Below are 7126 nucleotides of genomic sequence, written 5' to 3'. Positions count from 1 at the left end.
TTATATCTACCATCACTAGGTTTAACCTGATTACTTTTATCCTTCAGTAAGTCCTCCCTACTTATTTTATTTATTTTGGATTTGGCACTCTGTAGATTATTTATAGAATACCCCTTCTTTAAGAAACGTTCAGATACTGCTTTGATGTGTTTTTGCAAAAAGTTCAGTTTCGATTGAATCATTAAGGACGTTTGCTTTAATTAGTATACTCTTAAAAAGAGATGCGTGGGCTTGGTTCTCAGAGAACTGAGCCCACCTAAACTTCTGGTATCCAGGGTGATCTGAGACAGGAATTGGGTCTCCACAGTTTCCTTGCATCCCAAAATTAGGCAAAACATCATCTTCCCACTGTCGGATCTTGGATCTCACGGGTTTTAGATTTGGGTGCTAGTTTCAAAATTTAGATGTTCACTCTCTGGATCCTGGCTCCAGCAGTGACATGCTGTTGCTATAATGTATGTATACTGTATGTTGACCTGCTGCTAGCTGCTGTAATGTACTGTATGTATATGGAGACCTGCAGCAGCTATAATGTATGTATATGGTGACATGCTATGGCTACTAGAATTATACGTACTGCATATGATGACCTGCTGCTGCTATAATGTATAATATATATGGTTACCTGTGGCTGCTATAATGTACATATATGGTGAAACGAGATATGTGGGCTCAGTTCTAAGAGAACTGAGCACACATGAACTTATTTTCTTTGCTGTTTGTTAACTACTACTACTGATGAGCAATGATATTAAACACATGATTCTTTGTAAATTTAATGTATTGTTTATATTGAAATTTTAAAAGAATTTGCAAGTTGGTTTAATTGTTTATTGCTAATACATTATTTATTTGCAATAGATTTTTAAACTGAAATAACTGTTGTGTGTTTGTGTTGCTGCTCTGTTGCTTAGTTTAGCAAACCACCCATTGTCCTATGTTGGTGGACATTTATGAGCTGTGATGTGGTCAAAATTGAGTGGAAATTACTGCAAATGAATGTTAATGAGGTTAGTAATACTGTAGGAACAAAAAAGGCTCACATTGTGTGATTTTAGCTGTTTCATCAATATAAAAAAAAAAAAATACAGATCCAAAACCAAAAACCCATGAGGTTGAAACCAAAACCAAACCCAACACATCAAAACATAAAGTTAATACAGATCCAGAACCAAAACCAAAATATGGGGGCTGGTGCACATCTCTGGTCTTAGGAATGCCATATGAAGAATCTGTCAGGTCTTGCTGATGCCATAAAACTTTAAATACTTGGGGGGGGGGGGGGATGTTCAGCTCCTGTTATTTTTCAAACACAGTCTGTACTAGGGTTGTTTAATAAGTGTGGTAAAAAAAACAAGTAAAACATTTTTTGGGGAAAAAATAGCATTTATTTCTCAACATAGATTTTCAATACCGTCAGAAAAGTAGGATTTGTCAAAGCCTGCAAAATACTTATTGACAGTGATTTCCACCTTCGATGAGAATTTCTTCCCACCAAGCCAGATTTTCAAATTTGGAAACAGGAAAAAGTTGCACGGGCCAAATCCAGAGAATAGCATAGATGGGAAGTCAATTTGAAGCCCAATTTGTGTCATTTTGCCAAAGCGACAAACAACTTGTGGGTCAGCGAGTTGTCTTGGTGGAAGAGCACTTTTTTATGCTTCGAACTTGTCTGTTTATTTTTCAGCACTCCTTTCAAATGGTCCAATAATGTTATATAGTACTCTCCATTTATTGTCTTACATTTCTGCAAGTAATGAATTAGGATAATTCCCTGGGAATCCCAAAAAACAGTGGTCATCACCTTTCCAGCTGACAAAACAGTCTTTGTTTTCTTTGGTGCACCTTCCCCAGGCATTGTCCACTGTTTTGTTTGCTTCTTTGACTCAGGAGTGTAGTGGTGGATCCCAGTTTTATCCACAGCCAAGATCCGATGACAAAAATCCTAAGTATTGCACTTAAACGTCGCTAAACACTGCACTGAAATGTCTTTTTGCGTGTGCCTTTGATCAAGCATCAGCAGTTGCATTACCCATCATGTACACATATTTTTCATGTGCAATTTTTCATGCAGAATTTTATGTAATTGTTCCATCAAGATGCCTATGGCCTCAGCAATCTCATGCACCTTCACTTGGTGATGGATTTTGGGCACCATATCCGAGGTGGTGATCTCCACTGGGCATCCATAACACACTTCATTTTCAGTGCAGGTTTGTCCATGTTTAAATGTATTAATCCAGAAATAGATGGTCTACATTGCATGAACAGAGTCCCCATGATCGTTTTCTAACTTTGCTTTGATCTGCGCTGTTGTCCATTTCTTTAAATAAGTGTTTTATTACTGCACAGAATTTATTTTTATTTTTTGACAAATAGGAGCTGATTAGTTGGTACTTTATCCCTCTTAAATTTATGTCTCTCCAATGTTTTGATACATCTACCCTTGTGAGAGGTATTCTGATTATAAATTATTTGTTTGCCCAGAAATCAAATTTAAAAAAAGAGCAACATAAAAGTTTATCATTGTAAAAAAAAAATTCACACCAAGTTTTATAAATACAGTAAGTTATTCTTGTAATAAAAATGGTTGAACATAATGTTGTTTTAGAACTCTGACTCTCATCACCATAGTTTTCACATTTACAAGAAATTCTGAGCCAGAAATAAAACAGCAGACTTCATACACTACCTTGAAAGAGGCTTTTTCAGCTTCAAAACATTTTTGAAACATATAATTCTTTCAAATTGAAAATACTTTGAAACTAACAAATATGATGTTAAACAATTAACTTATCACGATGTATATCTATTGAAGGAGAAAACAATTCTATACACCGTATACTGTAAGTAATCACTGTTGTGTTGCATAGCTTTCTACAATAACAAATCAACCCTTGGGTTGGCTGAATGTTTTTCTGCCTCAGTTGACCATTCTATTAAACTTTGTGCAACCAGCCTAAGATCTAACATCTAACATAAGGAAATGGCACCTTTGTGAAAAGATTATAGAAAGCTTTTGTTCTGATGCTTATCTATTTGCATATATAGAAAGAATGCTGACTTATTTAACTTTCACTGTTCTTCCTTGTCATTATCTCCCGAGACCTGTGTTTCACCTTTTATGTAAAAATGCTGATGGATTATTTTCCAGATATACAAAAACAAAGCATTGCAGATTCACAAAACACAGTGTTTCTAAACAGGTAAAAACGGTCATGGATAGAGATACTTGATTGGCTGCATATTGTTTCTGGAACTGGTTTACAGATCCACTACAAAAATGCAAAAATGTCCTGAGAGTTCTCAATTTATGATCAATTAAAACAATACCTACATTTTGACAGTCAAATGGTTTTGAGATTGAGCAAGTCCAAGATGGTTCACATGTGACCATGCTAATGTAGTTCACATGTATTCACAACAAATTGACTGTGATTGGGATCAAATATGTTCAATATTAAGTTGCTTAGTGTAATTTTTTTTAACTACATACAGGAACAGCTAGCCACTAACACAATCGGAAAATATGAACTGAAATATTACACTGTATTGTTATAAATTTGAATTAAGAATATATTAGAATACTTTTTTTCTTATATAAAAATATTTTATAAATGTTTCTTAAAATCTTAAATATAATATGCACAATTAACACAAATATAAACAGTGAATTTTAAACATTGAACATAAATGAATAACCTTGAATGTAAATGATTAGTGTGAGATGCTAATTTTAAGTGGTATTAATAATAATAATAATAATAATAATATTACTATCATCAGCATCATCATCTTAGGAGTAATATATAATAAAATTATAAGTAACATATCACAAGTGTATTGTCAACTATGATCACACAATAAAAATTAGTCACTTCAATAAAAGACAGATAATGATATAAATGACTTAAAACATGTCAGACACTGAATCTATCTGCTCATTGAAAATTCTGTTTCTTGTGGTACCAAGGTCAGAACAATTAAAAGTAAATGGCTAATTGTAGCAATACTGTCCGCCATCGTTCCTAGGATGTAACACTTTTTCAACAATCAAGGAACATATGGGGTTTTTAGAGGAAAATAATATTTAGGAATTTCACTTTAACGATCTGTCATTCAGTTTATTTTTCTCCTCATGGGCCATCATTAGGTGATGATAGAGAATATCTGAGGGCTCTGTGTTTACTTTAGTCTCCTTTCAAGTATATGTTCACAGCTTATGATTCTGTTTTTAAACCTTACTGCAAAGTGTATATGTTGTGCATCCTTGCTTATAAGTTACAGTTCTTCAGCACCAGTGATGATTTCCTACAAAGAGAGAAAGATCACAACTAGAGCACAATATTTCAATTTACTCAGAAACATATTTTTTTTATAACAATATCTTCACTCTTTGTACAAGGAAATTTTCTGATCCAAATGAAAAAATGAATAGTCTACACGCATAATAATTATTACCAAAAGTTTGTCTGGTAGGAGAAGGTAGAGTCTCTAGCCAGATAACACAAAGTGATTTACTAAGTGATTTCATAAGGTTTCTTAGGTTGCTCTCTGGAGTTTCAGTTTAAATTGTCCTTTTGCTTCTCCAGCCATTTGCATACTTTCCCTGCTCCAAAATAATTCTGAAACATAGATTTCCTAAATGGCTAAATAATCAGAAACACATTTATTGTTAGAAAGCAATTGATGGGATGACCTTAAACTGAAAGGTTGCTCTATGGCTCTTTGAGTGTGGGGATAGTGTAGCTCTAGCTTGCAGCAAAATATTTATTTATGGATAAATAAACTTAAAAAAAACAGTTATAGACTTAACCACTTAGTTTGCACATTTAGAATAACTCTTATTTTCTTTCACGTGCACACTTCTTCCAATATTTTAAAACAATGTCACCTAATGAATATTCTTTTTCAGAAGCTTGTATAAGTATGCACTTTCTTGTGACTGGAATATAAATGTGTTATTAATGTGTTGCAAGTAGAATTAATAACTAAATATATACAAATTAAGCATACAATCACAGAAAAAAGGTACAGTGGTTTTACTTTTGTAGCTTCCAATTTAAAAACAGTTTTTAATCTTACCAAGGTTACACTCTCTGCAACTCCTTAACCACTAAATGGTGATCACAGTTCATCCAATCCAGATTTCCATCGCATGACTCCTGCCACCAATCCACCTGCTAGGGCATCCTATTTAAGTCTCTCCCTGCACATATCACATTGCCAGTGCAACTTCTGATGTTACTGCCTGTTCTGCCTGACAGCATATTCCAGAGTCTGTCTCCATAGTATTGCTTCCCTCAGCTGCAGCCTCACAGGATGGGAATCAGGAGAGAAGTGAGTACACTTTTCAATCACTCTCCTCGTATATGTACTTCCTTGCAGTGGTTTGTCTATTAGGAAAATTTGCATGTCCCAGCCAACAATATTACTGCACATGCTTATTACTGCCTAATTATTTATTTCTGAAAATAGGAACCATTTGTTGAATTGGAACATTACACTACTCCAATTAGGTCTCTGATCTCAGTCTCCTATATTTTCATAATTCAATAGGTTAAGCCAGCCCACCTCTCTCATCCACTCTCCACTATATTTTGTTATATGACACTTGACAGCAGAAGGCGGGGCACTTATCCTATTTTCTAATCCCTTCTCATTATTTTGGTACTCTCTCATCCAATTGCCAGTAAATCATTCTCTGCAATACTATAGTAACAGAGAACCTGTGCAAATTCATTGGACAGCAGAAGTACTCCTAATCTCTGGTATTCGTCATCAACCAAACTCTCTCATTTGTCCAAACTGGGTATTTACTGTCAAATTTCACTGGTCATGCCCGATCTCATCTGACCTGGGAAGCTAAGCAGTGAGAAGCCCGATTAGTACCTAGATGGGAGACCACTAGGGAATATCGGATGCAGTAAACTTTAATCTCCCACCTAAAACAAACAGCAGAAGCATTGGAACAACCTTTGATATTACCATTTTTACTATCTCAACTTGCTATCTATCACCTTAGATAAACTATCCTACTAGAGACCTAGATATAACTATCCTATCTACCAGGAGACTCTATTAACAGAAAACACTATATATTGGACTATCTTACAGTCCTTATTTATTCATTAGTGCACCTGTTTCTCTGGATTTTTATAGATAATCCAGTTTTAATATTTTCACCCCAGATGCATCCTAATTAGTATATTTTGATCAATTCTATTCAAAATTAATTATTCATAAAAGATCAATTACTTACGATACTGGATGTGGAGATGATATTTTAATGTTTATGTGTATCTTTTTTTATACTTTACATGATTAAAGGTTACGTTTTAATAATTTTCATCATATCAAGAGTGCCCCAACACAAAGTCTTTTTTTTCTTCTTTTCCTGTACCATATATGTTATTGACTCTGGGAGCACCACCAACTCAAATTACTTTTGATACCCGATTCAGGGATCTCCTATACACTGATATATTATTGGTATCTCAAGGGCCATATGGACCAAAGCCCTTTTGTCATATTGTAAAAGTCCAGTGCGGCACCAAACAAATTTCTTCCCAATGTACCATGTACTACAGTATATGGTACAATTTTACTGGTCAAAAATATTAAAATTATGTTGCATAAACCATGCTTCTCTCAATTAATGTACTGCACTTGAGAAGTAGTGCACAATAAACAATTGTTACGTACTGTATTTTACATGGCTGTATTGTTTATAATAACTCTCACATGTTAATTTGTCATTGGAATACATGATTCTCTAATTAAGTATTGCTAAAATAAATAAACAACAACATAGTATGTGGATTTCAATAACATTGCGGCAGTGTGTTAATTTAACCAGGTTCTTTGGCATACCAATGAAAGTAAAAGGATTATGTAATAGCCCAGGAAAATCTTATCTCTATGATTGATATAATGATTGGTATATAAGAACAGTAACTACAGTTGTTTGTCTAATAAATGTGACATATGATTATTCTCTATTAAATCAAAGAAGATTTTTGTGTAGACAAATGAAATATAATTGACTACCATTGAATTAAAAGCAGGCATATATACTTTAGGCCTGTACACACTGGGTGAGACACTAGACGATATGAATTATAAC

General features: G+C 34.1%; 1 pseudogene; it reads left to right on the top strand.

The window, feature by feature from the left end:
* Positions 1–5814: 5814 nt before the first annotated feature.
* On the top strand, positions 5815–5933 carry LOC135052092 (5S ribosomal RNA; annotated as a pseudogene).
* Positions 5934–7126: the final 1193 nt, after the last annotated feature.

The sequence above is a fragment of the Pseudophryne corroboree genome, chromosome 2 (genome assembly GCF_028390025.1).
Source record: "Pseudophryne corroboree isolate aPseCor3 chromosome 2, aPseCor3.hap2, whole genome shotgun sequence".
NCBI classification, from domain to species: Eukaryota; Metazoa; Chordata; class Amphibia; order Anura; family Myobatrachidae; genus Pseudophryne; species Pseudophryne corroboree.
The sequence above is the reverse complement of the archived record's forward strand: the minus strand, read 5'-3'. Positions and strand labels throughout refer to the sequence as shown.